Source organism: Cherax quadricarinatus, unplaced genomic scaffold, assembly GCF_038502225.1.
Source record: "Cherax quadricarinatus isolate ZL_2023a unplaced genomic scaffold, ASM3850222v1 Contig1082, whole genome shotgun sequence".
NCBI lineage: Eukaryota > Metazoa > Arthropoda > Malacostraca > Decapoda > Parastacidae > Cherax > Cherax quadricarinatus.
Window position 1 is genome coordinate 23,651 of NW_027196108.1, and position 16,603 is coordinate 40,253.

Sequence of the window (16,603 nt, forward strand, 5' to 3'; positions counted from 1 at the left end):
TCGTGGCATACCTTGTTATTGATATTTAGTACATACTATGTTAGATCTATCTACTGGTTCATGGCTATACCCCAACTGTTCTAGTTGTTGCCAGAGCTTTCTAGGATTATTCTTGTACTCTTCAATTTTTGAGCAATAGTGCCTTGCCTTTGCTCCTTTTATAAGGCTTCACACTCTGTTCCTCACCCTTTGGAATTCATTTACTTCTGAAGTATCCTGTCTGTTTGCCTTAATTCTTTTTAGCAACTGGTCTCTGAATTTTGCCTTAATTCTTTTTAGCAACTGGTCTCTGAATTTCATATTATCTAATAACTTGGTAGTCATCCAGGGTTTGTTTCTCCTTTTAATCCGAACCTCTTTAACCCTTAACCCTTTGACTGTCGCAACCCCAAATCCTGAAATGTCTGCTGGTGTCGAAAAATTTTTGGAAATTTTTTTTCTTATGAAATGATAGAGAATCTTTTCCTGATGGTAATGACACCAAAAGTATGAAATTTGATCGAAAATTTACGGAATTACGCTCCCGTGAAGTTAGCGATCTCGGCGATATATACGCATCAGCGATTTCACTGACTTTGAGCCCTATTTTCGGCCAATTCCATTGTTCCAGTCAACCAAACTCATAGCTATTTCTCTAGAACTCCATTTTTTTTCTATCAATTGAGTACAAGAAACCACCCATTTACCAATTTCAACTACCCAATAAAGTGGTCAGAAATTGGCAATTTGGCCAATTTCACGCAAATTAAAAAAGATGCCAATTTCAAAATAGGGTCCAGAATAAACAATGCAGACATTCTTGGCACTAAAATAACATATCCTCTGTTCATTAGTCATGTCTCCAGGCCCCTCTTATATTACTCTTGCTTTCTATTTTGATTTTTTATTCACACAAAAAAATAGAAGATTTACTGTTATGCAGACTACTGCATTACTGTAAAAATGGTATAAATAATATCAGTGCACTAGTGAAAGAATATTACTCCCCAGTTGACGTGTATTGGACGTGTGGTGTGATTTGCTTACTCTTGAACATTGGTAAAAATCAAACATTTCCACTACTTTGAGCTCAATTTCAAGGTCGTTTTCATCATGAAAATAATCAAAATCATCTCTATTTCTGTAATATGTTTTCCATTCTATCAAACAAGACCAAGAAAACGAGAATACAACCATAAATACTATAGGAAAATACACCTCAAAGTTGGCGTTTTAATCCAAAAACACCGAGTTTTTTCTCTTATGCACTGTGTGCTGCAGGATTTTTTTTATACAGTGCACACTGACCACACAAACCCATTCTCACACATGTGGGCCTACCAGCTTTCTCCTGCTTGATTTGAAGCCGCTAGAATTGAGTATATATACGTCCGAAACACTGGCTCGTAAGACGTATATATACGGCCGAAACAGGCAAGAGGTTAGACTGTCCAAACGTAGATATATGCTTGCTCGTATAGCACTCCGAATGTAGATCAACGTTTTTTGTTTCATTCCTTCAAATTTGGCACAATAGGCTTGAGTCACCTGGACATGAAAGAATGGGCCTGTGCACTCAGTGTGCGCAGTATTAAAAAAATCTGGGAGCACTTTAGTACCTTGTGGGAGCACCAGTTCAATTGAGCACCAGCTAGAGCAAATAGTGTGGCAAACACCAGGGATTCACTGATGCCATGTCGCATTAACACTCTCATTTTAACCCTTAAACGGTCCAAACGTATATATACGTTCTCTCGCGTAGCGCCCCAAATTTTTTGAGGAAAAAGTCATTTATTTTAATAAGAAAAAAGAGTATATGGTACCCAGGCATCCCCAATTATTTTAATATGGCGCACAGTGAGTGCGCATACCCATTCTCTCATGTCTAGGTGACTCAGGCTTATCGTGGTAATGTTGAATGAATAACAAAGAAAACGTATATGTGTATATACGTTTGGGGTGCTACGCAAGAGAACGTATATATACGTTTGGACCGTTTAAGGGTTAAGAGGAAAGTAAAAATAGGTTAGATAAATATATGAGTTAGTGTGGGTGGGTGTGAGTTGGACCTAACTAGCTTGTGCTACTAGGTCTGATGTCATGCTCCTTCCTTCAGTGGATGTGACCTGACTAGGTGGGTGATTGGTCTAAGCCCTGGGGGGGGTGATTGGTCTAAGCCCTGGGGGGGGACATAGACCTGCCTTTCATGGGCCAGTAGGCCTCCTGCAGTGTTCCTTCTTATGTTTTTATGTATTCGGCTGGCTGGCTTGCTTTGGCTGTCTCTGGCTGTCTGTCTATATCTCTGTCTATCTATATCTGTCTGTCTATATCTCTATATCTTTGTCTCACATGTACACGTAAGTACAGTTATTATACATAGTGTAAATTACCTAAGATAACCCAAAAATTCAAGGCAAAGACAGACAGATAGACAGACATGTTTGTGTATATCAGTGAAAACAAATAAAGCCAGGGTTCCCCCAAGTGCCCATTTATCAGATGTCACTGGGCTGTCAGCAGTTGTCATAACACCATTCTTCAGGGAGTTTCATGTACATATACTCCAGGCAGACACATAAGCAGAGACAGACGGACAGGCAGACAGATTGGTAGAGACAGACACACAGACAGACAGATAGATAGACAGACATGTTTGCGTGTAACAGTGATGAATACAGCAAGGGTTAGCTAAATACATGAGTGAGTGTGGGTGGATGTGAGTTGGACCTGACTAGCTTGTGCTACTAGGTCTGATGTCGTGCTCCTCCCTTTAGTGGATGTGACCTGACTAGGTGAGTCATTGGTCTAGGCTGGGTGGGGGGGGACATGGACCTGCCTTGCATGGGCCAATAGGTCTGCTGCAGTGTTCCTTCTTTTTTATGTTCTTATGTATTCAGCCGGCTGACTTTGGCTGGTTTTGGCTGTCTCTCTGTCTATATCTCTGTCTATCTGTCTGTCTCTCACAAGCACATATAAGTACAGTTATTATACATAGTGTAAGTTACCTAGGATAACCCAAAAATTCCAGGCGAAGATAGATAGACAGACAGACGGACAAACATGTTCGTGTGTATCAGTGAAAACAAATAAAGCCAGGGTTCCCCGAGTGCCCATTTATCAAATGTCACTGAGCTGTCAACAGTTGTCATAACATCATTCTTCAAGGAGTTTCATATATGTATACTCCAGGCAGACAGAAAGATAAGCAGAGAGAGAGAAAGACAGACAGAGAGACGTGTTTGTGTAACAACGATAACAAATACAGCGAGGGTTAGCTGGAGCAGTGGGCATTTATCAAATGTCACTGGACTATCAACAGTATAGGGATGCTTTTCATAACACCATCCTTCAAGGTATACTCCAGGATATCTAAAACATTTCTGGGACCTGTAAATACTTTGTATATATTTCTAGACAATAGTAAATAACCCAGGCAGGTGTAAATATTCACTTGTCAATGTGATTGTGACTATTTGAGTATTATTTCAGTATCTAATATTAGTGTCAGAACAAAGATTGGCTATGAAATCACAAGAACTATTATCAATTGTAATTATCAGAACATCAAAAATATATAAATTATAATAAAAACGAGAAAAAAAGGTATATTGGCAATACTTCTGCAAGGAGTCGATGTTGCTGTCAGGTGAACATCTAGCGCCAGCTTCACGGGTTTTTATCTCGGTAAGTACTGACCCTAAAAATTTTTTTTTTACCTTGTAACATGTAAAAAAATGCACTACCTTTTTTTTTTTCTTTTTAATCAGAGCACTATGCAAATGAACAGATCTACATTTGGGCAGTTTAGGGGTTAATTCTGATCATTCTACACATGAATTATTTTTTGTAAAAAAGTACTTTATAAATTTTCCTCCTTAATTTTTTCTTTGAAGCCCTTCTAAATAAACTTTTTTTGTCTAGTCCATATCTTGCTATATCATAAAGCATCTTATAAGGCAGAAAATACGGTCTTCAAATATATGGTTTCAGTGTTGTCTTATGTTTGCACCCCTCAGGTAAATTTTTAATATATCATGCTATATAATTGTATATTCCTGTGAGAGGTAGTGTTGTTACCATTTCATGAATATGTTTGGAAATCTTAGGTCACTGTTAAGGCTGTGAATGCTTTATGAAGGTTAAGCCTCTCAGTGGATGATATTCAATATTAGGGGTAAAGAAGGTAAATTGTCTCTAATTAGTGATGACATAGACTTACATTATCTGTAGTAAAGGTTGTTTGCAAACAAAATTAAAAAAAAAAAAATTCTTTAGTAAAGTATTGCAAGACTGCATTTTCATTTTATATTTGTCTTACTGATTGTTTTTTTGTTCAATTATGGTAGTTCACCTATACTCTGAAACTTTTTTTTAATTAACTGTATTGGTTGATATGACTTTTGGAGAGTTCTTAATGCACAAACTGTGATTAGTATCTATGGACTGCATGAACTTTTGTAGGAAACATACACAAATATTCTGGATAAATTTTCCATAATTTTGCAGGTACTGTATATGTGCTTATTTATTTCAAATTACAGGGCTTGCAGTTATTGTGCCCTAGCACTTTAAATCTCTTAAAGTTGAGGGGAAGAGATGTCTTCATTTTGGTGAAGGGCTTTTGATCCAAGGAATTGGAACTCTTCTCCCTCTTGCTCAGACCTAATTACCTCCCATTTTCCTGGTGCTCAATGGCCCCTAAGGCTTATTGCTTCCTCATGAGTACAGTGGACCCCGACCAACGAAGGCATTGTCTAATGATAGATTCAACTAACGAAGTGTTTGAGGCTAAAAATTTTGGCTCAACCAACAATGAAAAACTCAACCGACATGATTCATCCCGAACGCATCCACATGTCCCGTCTGGCCTGAGCGTGCTTTAGCTGCCCTGCCTTCAGTTAGTGTGCCAGTGTGGTCGCATCCACGCATACATTCGGTACATTTTGTATTATTCCAGTGTTTTTAGTGCTAGAAACTGCAAAATAAGCCACCATGGGCTCTAAGAAAGCTTCTAATGTCAACCCTGTGGTAAAAAAGGTGAGAATTACAATTGAAATGAAGGAGGAGATCACAAAGTATGAAACTGGAGTGCATTTCTCCAAGCTGGCCAGGTTGTCTAACAAAGCCCAATCAACCATCGCTACTATCTTGGCCAACAGAAAGGCAATCAAGGAAGCTGTTGTTGTGAAAGGTGCAAGTATGTTTTCGAAATACAGATCGCAAGTAGTCAATGATGTTGAGAGACTGTTATTGGAGTGGTTAAATGAAAAACAGATATCAGGAGATAGCATCTCTCAAGCGATCATATGTGAAAAGGCAAGGCAGTTGCATGACGATTTAATTAAAAAAATAGCTGCAACTAGTGGACCAAAAAGCAGCTGAAAAATATGTGCAGGAATTCAAGGAATTCCCGTCACTCATCACCACATCCTCAATAAAGGTAAGTGTCATTTATTCTTCATCACACAATGTACATATGTATACATGTATTGTGCATTTATCCTTCTGTTTGTGTGTAGGAAAATGTATATTTCATGTGGTAAAAATATTTTTTTTTTTCATACTGTTGGGTGTCTTGAACGGATTAATTTCATTTCCATTAATTCAAAATTAATTCAACTAACGATAATTTCGTCTAACGATGAGCTCTCTGGAGCAGATTAATATCATTGGTCGAGGGTCCACTGTATAATAAAAATAACCACTCAAAATTTGTAATTTTATCAGGGTTATCAAAGGAATACGTGTATGTTTAGTCTGATGTATCCCCCTGACAGATTATCGTCTTCATAATTGTGCAAGATGTTTTTAATTCATTACACTGTATAATGCAGAACTCATAAGCAATAAAATATTAATAAAAAGACAGGTGGGGACATCTCGTTCTTGTATAGAATATGCACCCGTGCTTGAGAGGAAGCACGTACATGCTTGACACAATTAGTCGGGTGGAGTTTTATAAATTAGTTAATTATGTTTGCTCATTAAATTAATATCAAGTGAAGAGGACACAAACATAGTGATACTTCATTCACCCATTTCTTTTATTTCATGGTGCCGTACCATGTTTCCTACCTTTTATCATTTTTTCCAGTACTTTTACTGATTAACTATTCTGCGATTATAAACTTTTCAAAATTATGCTGTACAGCTTTCTATATTGCAGCAGATCATTAAAGCAATTATGTACATGACAACAGAATTTTCTTTTAACCCTTTCAGGGTCAACAGGCCCTCTCCTAAACTTGTTCTCAGGGTCAGAAATTTTTTGAAAAACAAAAATAAATAATTTTTTCTTGTGAAATGATACAGAATCTTTTCCCGATCATAATGACACCAAAAGTATGAAATTTGATGGAAAACTTATGGAATTATGCTCTCGCGAAGTTAGTGGTCTCGACAATGTTTACGCATCGGCGATTTCACCCAGTGTACCAGTTGACAAAAATCATAACTATTTCTCTAGAACTCCAGTTTTTTTTATCGAATGAGTACAAGAAACCACCCATTTACCGATTTCAACTATCCAATAAAGTGGTCAGAAATTGTAATTTTGCCAATTTCACACAAATTTCAAAAGATGCCAATTTCCAAATAGGGTCCAGAATAAGCAAGACAGACATTCCTGGCACCAAAATGACATTTTTTTTTTGTTCATTAGTCAAATCTCCACGCCTCTCTTACATTTCTTTTGCTTTCCACTTTGAATTTTTATTCTCACAAAAAAAAAAAAGTAGATTTGCTGTTATGCAGACTACTGCATTAGTGTAGAATTGGTATAAATAATATCAGTGCACTTGTGAAAGAATATTAGACTCAACAGTTGACATGTATTGGACGCGTGGCATGATTTGTTTACTTTTGAACGTTGGCAAAAATCGAACATTTCTGCTACTTTGAGCTCAGTTTCAAGGTACTTTTCATTGTGAAACCAATCAAAATCATCTCAATTTCTGTAATATGTCTTCCATTCTATAAACTGAGACCAGGAAAATGAGAATACAACCATAAATACCATACGAAAATACACTGCAAAGTCACTGTTTTAAAGCAAAAACACGGTCGGAGTTTTTTTTTTTCTCATGCACTGTGTGCTGCAATCGACCAAATTCTTAGCTGTTTTGCTAGTATGCCTTCTATTTTATCAGTTGAGTACAAGAAACTGCCCAATCAACTATTTCAACTACCCAATAAAGTGATCAGAAATTGGTAATTTGGCCAGTTTCACACAAAATTCAAAATTTCAAAATAGGGTCCAGAATAAACATTGTAGGCATTCATAGCACTAAAATAACATTTTTTCTGTTTATTAGTTATGTTTCCAGGCCTTAAACATGAATTCCATTTTGATATTCACACAAAGGATTTTTAGTCACACGAAAAAATAGAAGATTTACTGTTATGAAATATTCCAATAATTGTATAAATAATATCAATGCATTCATGAACTCACATTAGACCCACCAGTTTAGGTGTATTGGATGTGTGATGTGATTTGTTTACTCTTGAGCATCAGCAAAAATTGAACATTTCTGCTGCTTTGAGCTCAATTTCAAGCTATTTTCATTCCTAAAGCCAATCAAAATCATCTTTATTTCTGTAATATGTCTTCCATTCTGTCCAATGAGACTAAGAAACCGTGAATATATCCATAAAAATCATACAAAAATACACCATAAATTTGCTGTTTTAATCCAAAAACACTTAAGTTGTTTTTTTTTCCTCATGCACTGTGTGCTGCAGGATTTTTTTTTACATGGTACACACTTACCACATAGACCCATTCTCTCGTACCTAGGCAAAAATTTACTGCTCACAGCTTATCTGAGTGAGCTGAGCTCGTGACATTGTACTATGGAATTGTCCCTGACTTCAAAGCAGTAGAACTATGGCACGGGCCCTCAAGGGGTTAACAGATATTGTGCTACTTTGACCATCAGTAACTACTCATCCAGCAAACCATTCATGACCTACCTTGTTGTGATTTTTAATAGAAGCTTCCATATACATGTATTTTTTTTTATACTGCACTGTGTTACGAGTTAAAATACATGAAGTCTAAAGTTAAATCTTAGAAGACATTATCATTAGTTAATCCTTGTTAATCTAGCTTGGAATTTTTTTTTATTCTTGTTGAAGTTATTTACCTTGCATATGTTATGATTATTTTTGTAATTACACCTATTTCATTTTATTCTCCCGCTCTTTACATCATAGTCACTGAATTGTAGTAAGTCAGTGACTATGATGTAAACATCCCTTTTCACATTCTTGTCTAGGTGTCAGAAAACACCAAAAGAATTTTATAACCACTTCACTTGCAGCTCTTTACTGATTTATTTATATTCTCATTTTAGATATCACCTCTCATTATCATTCTGTTTTTCTTTTCACTTTGTAACTTGATGACTTCTTAACAGAGGTAGTACAAGCTACAACCAATAAGAATTTAAAAACACTAAATGACAAAATGATTGCTGAAGACAGGACACCACAAGCATGAGGTGGCATATACTACAACCACTGATAAAATTATTTATTTATTTATTTATTTATTTAATAATTTGAACATACATACAGAGGTACAAAAAAATACAGGTAAGAGCAGCATGCCAAAGCCACTTGTATGCATAGCATTACGGGCTGGCTTAAAATTAACTTAAGATTAACTAAGCAATGATGTAATCAGTGATAAAACATTATTGTAAACAGATAACAATAAAGCATAAATGAGTATTACAAAGACAGGTCATATGGTTGCATGCATTGCTATACATTCAGTAGAATGGAGTATTCTGTTAGGTAGTGTATTTAAAAAATAACAAAGTTAGATTGGGTCTTAGGTTTAACACTTATGTGATATAATTGTGAGAAACATTTAAGATATACAATTTATAAGGTTCAGTTATTCAGTAATTATTTGGTTTTGGGTGAGTAAGTGATCTTTGAGAAGAGACTTGAATTTATAAACAGGTAGTGTTTCTTTTATATTTACAGGTAATGAATTCCAGATTTTAGGGCCTTTTATGTGCATTGAGTTTTTGCATAGCGTGAGAGGGACACGAGGAACATCAAAGAGTGATCTGTGCCATGTGTTATGGTCATGTGTTCTGTTGAGGTTGGCAAGGAGATGTTTGAGGGGAGGGTTAATATCAGAGTTAAGTGTTCTATGTATGTAATAGGTGCAGTAATAAGTATGGATGTTTTGTATGGTGAGTAGGTTTAGTGTTTTGAATATTGGTGGAGTGTGCTGCCTGTAGTGGGAATTTATCATTCTGACTGCAGCCTTTTGTTGGGTAATTAGTGGTCTGAGATGGTTAATTGTTGTTGAGCCCCATGCACAAATTCCATAGGTGAGATAGGGGTAAATAAGAGAGTGATATAGGGCCAGGAGGGCTGACTGTGGAACATAATACCGTATCTTCGTTAGTATGCCTTCGGTCTTGGAAATTTTCTTAGAAATTTGTTGTATATGTGTATGAAATTTGAGTCTATTATCAAGGTGGATTCCTAAGAATTTTCCCTCTTTTAGCTTTGTGATAGGTGATCCGTTTATCATTATGTTAAGAGGGACATCTGTAGCTCTGTTACCAAACTGGATGAAGTAGGTTTTGTCAATGTTTAGTGCAAGTTTGTTAGTCCTCATCCAGGTAGATATTATCTGTAATTCGGTATTTACAGTATTGGCTAGTGTGACTGGGCTCGGGTGAGAGAAGACGTATGTAGTGTCATCTGCAAATAGTGTGGGTTTGAGTAATTGCGAAGCATTTGGTAGGTCATTTATGTATAGGAGAAAGAGAAGAGGGCCAAGGACACTTCCCTGTAATTGGTTGTGCGGAAGAGTTTTCCCCATTTGCGTACACATATTGGCTTCTGTTGCTGAGGTATGACTTGAGGTAATTGAGGGAGTGCGCTCTTATACCATAGTGTGACAATTTTATGTGGAGCAAGTCATGGTCAACTGTATCAAAAGCTTTATGTAAGTCAATGAAGATCCCCAGTGGGGCTTCTTTTTTCTCTATTGCAGTGTATATATGTTCTAGCATGTGTATAATAGCATCATTAGTATTTTTATTAGGCCTGAATCCAAATTGGCAGGGGTTGAGTATGTTTTGGGAGATGAGGTAGGAGTAGATTCGTTTATGAATTAATTTTTCGAAGATTTTTGAGAGAGGGTGTAAGTTGGATATTGGCCTATAGTTATTCAACTCTGTTTGGTCTCCTCCTTTATGGATCGGGGTGACCCCTGCTATTTTGAGAACTGTAGGGAAGGTGGAGGATTCAGTGGATTTGTTAAAGAGTGTTGCAATGATTGGTGATAGCACTTGTGACACTTTTTTGTATATAAAGGGTGGTAAGGTATTTAAATCTCCTGCCTTGTTTTTTAGTGCGTTGATAATAAGGGAGACTTCGTATGGGTTAGTCGGAGCTAGGAACAGTGTGTTTGGGTAGTTGCCAGTGAGGTAGTCATTTGGTGGGGTATATACAGCATGGAACAAAAACATAGCTCTGCTCCTGTAACTATGCTACAAATAATTACACTCAAACATTCAAATACACAAAAGTATACAAGGCAATGAAACCTAGAATTAGCAAAACTAGGAGAAAAAGAGGGACCATGCTAATCACATGAAAGAGTATTATACAGTTTTATGAAAAAATAGAGGAGCATTTTTCAGCCAGAAATGGGGAGGAAGAGGCTACAATCCATCTGTATTTCATTTGAAGTACAGTGGACCCTCAGTTAACTATTTTAATCCATTCCAGAGAGCTTGTCCTTAACCGATTTTATCGTCCGATTTAATTTTCCCCATAAGAAATAATGGAAATCCAATTAATCTGTTCCAGACACCCAAAAGTATTAAAAAAAAATTTTTTTTTTTTTACTTGAAATATATATTTTCCTACACAGAAAACAATGAAACATGAAGAATAAATACATGAATAAATGACACTTAACTTTATTAAAGATTTATTAACCCCTTGACTGTCACAACCCCAAATCCTGAGGCGTCTCCTGGTGTCGAAAAATTTTTGAAAAAAAAAAAAAAATAAATATTTTTTCTTATGAAATGATAGAAAAAATTTTCCCGATGGTAATGACACCAAAAGAATGAAATTTGATGGAAAACTTACGGAATTACGCTATCGCAAAGTTAGCGACCTCAGTGATATTTATGAATCGGCGATTTCGCCCACTTTGAGCCCTATTTTCAGCTAATTCCATTGTTCCAGCTGACCAAACTCATAGCTATTTCTTTGGAACTCTATTTTTTCTATTGATTGAGTACAAGAAACTGCCCATTTACCAATTTCAACTACCCAATAACGTGGTCAGAAATTTGCAATTTGGCCAATTTCAATCAAATTAAAAAATATGCTACTTTCAAAATAGGGTCCAGAATGAACAATGCAGACATTCCTGGCTCTAAAATAACATTTTCTTTGTTCATCAGTCACGTCTCCTGGCCCCTCTGACATTACTCTTGCTTTCTATTTGAATTTTTATTCAAACAAAATATAGAAGATTTACTGTTATGTAGACTACTGCAATATTGCAATAATTGTATAAATAATGTCAGCCCATTCATGACTGCATATAAGAATGGCTAGTTGGACATTTACTGGACAATGACATTTGTTTACTTTTGAACATCGGCAAAAATCAAACATCTCCCCTACTTTGAGCTCCATTTCAAGGTTCTTTTCCTAGTAAAACTAATCAAAATCACCTCCATTTCTATAATATGTTTTCCATTCTATCAAATGAGACCAAGAAAACAAGAAAACAACTTTAATACTGTACGAAAATAGACCAAAAATTTGGCAATTAAAAAAACGATATGAGTTTTTTTTCTCATTATGCACTGTGTGCTGCAGGATTTTTTGTATATGGTGCATGCTGACCACACAGACCCATTCTCTCACATGTGGGCCTACCAGCTTTCTCCTGCTTGATCTGAAGCCGCTAAAATTTATGAGTATATATATGTCAAACACGGTGGCTCGTAAGACGTATATATACGAGCGAAACAGTCAAAGCATTAAGAGTAAACAAATCATATCACACATCCAATACACGTCAACTGGCAGGTTTAATATGCTTTCACAAATGCGCTGATACTATTTACAGCATTTTTACAATAATGCAGTAGTCTGCATAACAGTAAGTCTTCTATTTTTTGTGTGAATAAAAATTCAAAATGGAAAGCAAGCGTGATGTAAGTGGGGCCTGGAGACATGACTAATGAGCAGAGAAAATTATTTTAGTGCTAGGAATGTTTGCATTGTTAGTTCTGGGCCCTAATTTGAAATTGGCCCTCCTTTAATTGTGTATGAATTGGCCAAATTGCCAAATTCTGGTCACTTTAGTGGATAATTGAAATCAGTAAATGGGCGGTTTCTTGTACTCACTTGATAGACCAAGAGGAGTTCTAGTTAAATAGCTATTAGTTTGATCAACTGGAACACTGGAATTGGCTGAAAATAGGGCTCAAAGTGGGCAAAATTAACAATGCATAAATATCGCCAAGACCGCTAACTTTGCGAGAGCGTAATTCCATAAGTTTTCCATCAAATTTTGTACTTTAGGTTTCATTACTATTGGAAAAAGATTCTTTATCATTTCATTAGAAATTTTTATTTTTTTTTTTTAATTCTTCGACACTGAAAGCAAGTTTGTGAGCAGGTGTCGGGACAGTGAAAAGATTAAGGATGATTGAGTGACCTCCACCCACTTCCTTCTAAAAGGTCTGCTGCTTTCACCGTGATCAAGTGAGACCCTACTAAATTGAATTGTTTTTAACGAGCTCTCTGATTTTTGGAGGGCAGACAGGACACCTGATTTTTGGAGGGCAGACAGGACACAGTCTGTAAATTCATTCTCAGGCTATGAGATCTTTACTTTCACAAAAAGCAGGATCACTACTAAATCTTTCATCAACATTAATTTTTTTGTTTTGTTTTTAACACATTGGTTGTTTCCCACCAAGAGAGGGTGACCCAAAAAGAGAGAAAGAAAAACTTATCATTCAACAGTTTCACCATAACTCATACATAATCACTGTCTTTCCAGAGGTGCTCAGATATGACAGTTTAGATGGCACTCCAAACAGCCAATATCCTAAACCCCTCCTGTAGAGTGGAGGAATTGTACTTCCCCACCTCCAGGACTCAAGTCCAGCTAACATTAATATATATTCATTATAACCTACAGTTTCCATATCTTCAGGTATATCTATATATATACAAAATATTTTCATTGTTTTTATAATAGCATATCACATGTTGGTTTCATTGACATATATGAAAAGTTCCACTTTTTATAATGAAACAAATTAAACTATTTTTTTAAGTAGATCTTGTGAAAGGCCAACTGATCTGCAGTATAGAAGTGGCTAGGCAAATCAGGAAAAGTTTTTCTAGTGTGGTTGTTTCAGTGAGGTTTTGATTGTAAGTATTAATGATTTTTCATAAGTCAGAATTATCTCTTACTTGAGAAAAAATAAAATTGGCAAGATATGCTGAATTAAAATTTGGAATATTCATACTTTATAAATTTAGGAAAATATTTTCTTGTTTGGAAAATCACAATTAGATTTTTTTGTAAAATGACAGTTAAAAATTCGTTCTTCAGTAGATTCTGAATTAAAGTGTTCTGTTTGCCAAATATTAATTATACTTAGCTACTGAAAAATATGATCTGAGTTTTACTATTTTAAATAGTTTGGTTTAAAAGTGGTTCCATATATAGGAAACCTTTTTTAAATGCACAGAATACATTCCCAAAATCCAGAGCCTTATGGAAATTAGTGATGTGTGAAGTGAACCATAGTATTGTGTTCCAGACACTTCCAAATTTGCCAAGCAGTTTTTATTTTTAAATATTCTACTAGGTACAAATTATGTACCACAGTTCATCTTAGCTTACATTTGAATTATTGTTGCTTGTTGATGTGTATGAAACACTAAACATACACTCTTATGAAGGCTCTCAGTTTCTTGCGTACAGTTCATAATAGGATAGGGTTTTGTGCCTTAATATCTGAGTATGAAGTGGAGTTTTCTTGATTTTTTCTCACATTTACTCATTTGGTAACTTTGTCACAAGGTTACAATCTGTACTAATTGCACAAGCTCTTATTTTCTTCCCATTGTATTTAATTTTAATTTTACAGACGGCAGATTCTCTCATACCATAAGTGTTTGCAGTCTGCATCACACATGTACCACCTCTTAGTATACCTAAAATTTCCATTTCAATGATGTTAGAACTTCCTGCTTTTTCTTCTTGGTACTTCCAGCACCATGGGCATTCCTTTTAACCCTTTGACTGTTGCAACCCCAATTCTAAAAGTGCCTCCCTGTGTAGCAAAATATTCGAAAAAATAAATTATTTTTCTTATGAAATGATAGAGAATTGTATCCCGATGGTAATGACACCAAAAGTAAGAAATTTGATGGAAAACTTACGGAATTGTGCTCTCGCGAAGTTAGCGATCTCAGCAATATATACTCAGCGATTTCGCCCACTTTGAGCCCTATTTTTGGCCAATTCCATTGTTCCAGTTGACCAGACTCATAGCTATTTCTTTAGAACTCCATTTGTACTATCGATTGAGTAGAAGAAACCGTCCATTTACTGATTTTACCTACCCAATAAAGTGGTCAGAAATTGGCAATTTCGCCAATTTCACGCAAGTTAAAAAAGATGCCAATTTCAAAATAGGGTCTAGAATAAACAATGCAGACATTTCTGGCACTAAAATAACATTTTCTCTGTTTATTAGTCACGTCTCCAGGCCCCTCTTATATTACTCTTGCTTTCTATTTTGAATTTTTATTCACACAAAAAAATGAAGATTTACTGGTATATCAGTGCACATGTGAAAGAATAAGACTCGCCAGTTGACGTGTATTGGATGTGATGCGTGATTTGTTTACTCTAGAACATCGGCAAAAATGGAACATTTTCATTAATTTGAGCTCAATTTCAAGGTCCTTTTCATTGTGAAACTAATCAAAAACATCTCTCTTTCTGTAATATGTCTTCCAAGAAAACGAGAAGACAACTTTAAATACTGTACGAAAGTACACTTCAAAGTCGGCGTTTTAATCCAAAAACACGGTTGGAGGCTTTTTTTCTCATTATGCACTATGTGCTGCAAGATTTTTTTTTTATACTGCACACACTGACCACACAGACCCATTCTCTCACATGTGGGCCTACCAGCTTTCTTCCGCTTGATTTGAAGCCGCTAGAATTTAAGCGTATTAATACGTCAGAAACACTGGTTCGTAAGATGTATATATAAGGCTGAAACAGTCAAAGGGTTAAGTGCCATGGTTAATATCCAAAGACAAGAAGGGGTGATGAAAAGATCCAGAATTGCTTGACAAACAAAGCTTAAGGCATGCAGTGATCCCAGAAAGTTTTAGGTAGTGTGAGTGGCAGTTTGGGAGGGAAAAGAGCTCTCTCTTTTTCCAACTTGGGTCAGAGGGGAGGAAATTTTGTGTGTAGTACCCAGATTTCATGTGTAATGTGATGCCTCCATGTTTATGGATCATACTATCAAGACTTTTATGTGCTGTGCCATTTTGGAGGTAATTTTTTTATTGCTTTTATACACAATTACACATGTAGTGTTGCTTTGTGAGAGGGTTTACTGTATTATGAAACAATACACACATACAAAGCTATCTTAATTGGATTAATGTGAACAGCCCCTCTAGTGTTACAATAGATAAAATAATGTGCCTAATATGTTATACATATTGTCTAACTAATTGTTTACCTTAAATACTATGTGCAGACATACATTACAAAAAGGAAAAAAGATAGTTTAATAATTCTTATCTTACATAATGAATTTTATGGTGCATTGAAAGGATTGTTGATTTGTGCATTATACAATACTCTTTAGAATGCCAAAGTATAGTTTTTTTTTGTTATTTTGTGTAGATAGTCAGGAGAGGCATTATTCTGTAGCAGATTTTGTGATTTCTCTTTATGGAAATAAAGAATATAATTTACATGGTTCCATCAAGAAGTTATTAATTGTAGATTCTGATTACTGTATAATGAAAAAGTAAATTATAGTATTAATTCCCTGTTTAATTTATCCAATTTCACTTTCCTTAGGTTCAGAATACAATACTGGTATGCAATTTTTTCACATGTCCTGTATCAGTAGACTTGGGAGCTACACCTTTGAAGCAGAAACCTTTGTTCATCTGCTGCTCCCTCCAGTTCACCCTTAAACTGTTTTATCTTGTTGATCTCTGTCGCACTGTAGAGCAATTAGTAAGGTTTTGAGGGCACTTTATATAAACAGTGGAACCTCCACTCACAAGTTTAATCCATTCCATGACCTTGCTCACATCTGGATTTGCTCGTATGTTGAGTCAATTTTCCTCTTTTAAATTAATTGAAATGGCATTAATCCATTCCAGAGGAATTTCAGGCATGAAAAAATACAGGTCTCCCTCAAAATTCGCGAGGGTTAGGGGATCAAGAGCCTTGCGAATGTTGAAAAATCGCGAATGTTGAAAAATCGCGAATGTTTGGTGCCCTAATATATTGTAGGGAAATCTAATACAGTACTGCTTCCTTAACCTATTGAAC

General features: G+C 35.7%; 1 long non-coding RNA gene across 2 annotated transcripts in view; it reads left to right on the top strand.

Moving 5' to 3' along the window:
- Nucleotides 1-16,084, top strand: part of LOC138851580 (uncharacterized) — a 34,870-nt gene extending 18,786 nt beyond the window's left edge. The window contains exon 2 of one of the 2 annotated variants that reach the window (XR_011391286.1): nt 4,521-16,084. This is a non-coding gene — a long non-coding RNA (uncharacterized lncRNA). The remainder of the gene's footprint in view (nt 1-4,520) is intronic. The other variant, XR_011391287.1, reaches the window with a different exon arrangement.
- The last annotated feature ends 519 nt before the right edge of the window (nt 16,085-16,603 follow it).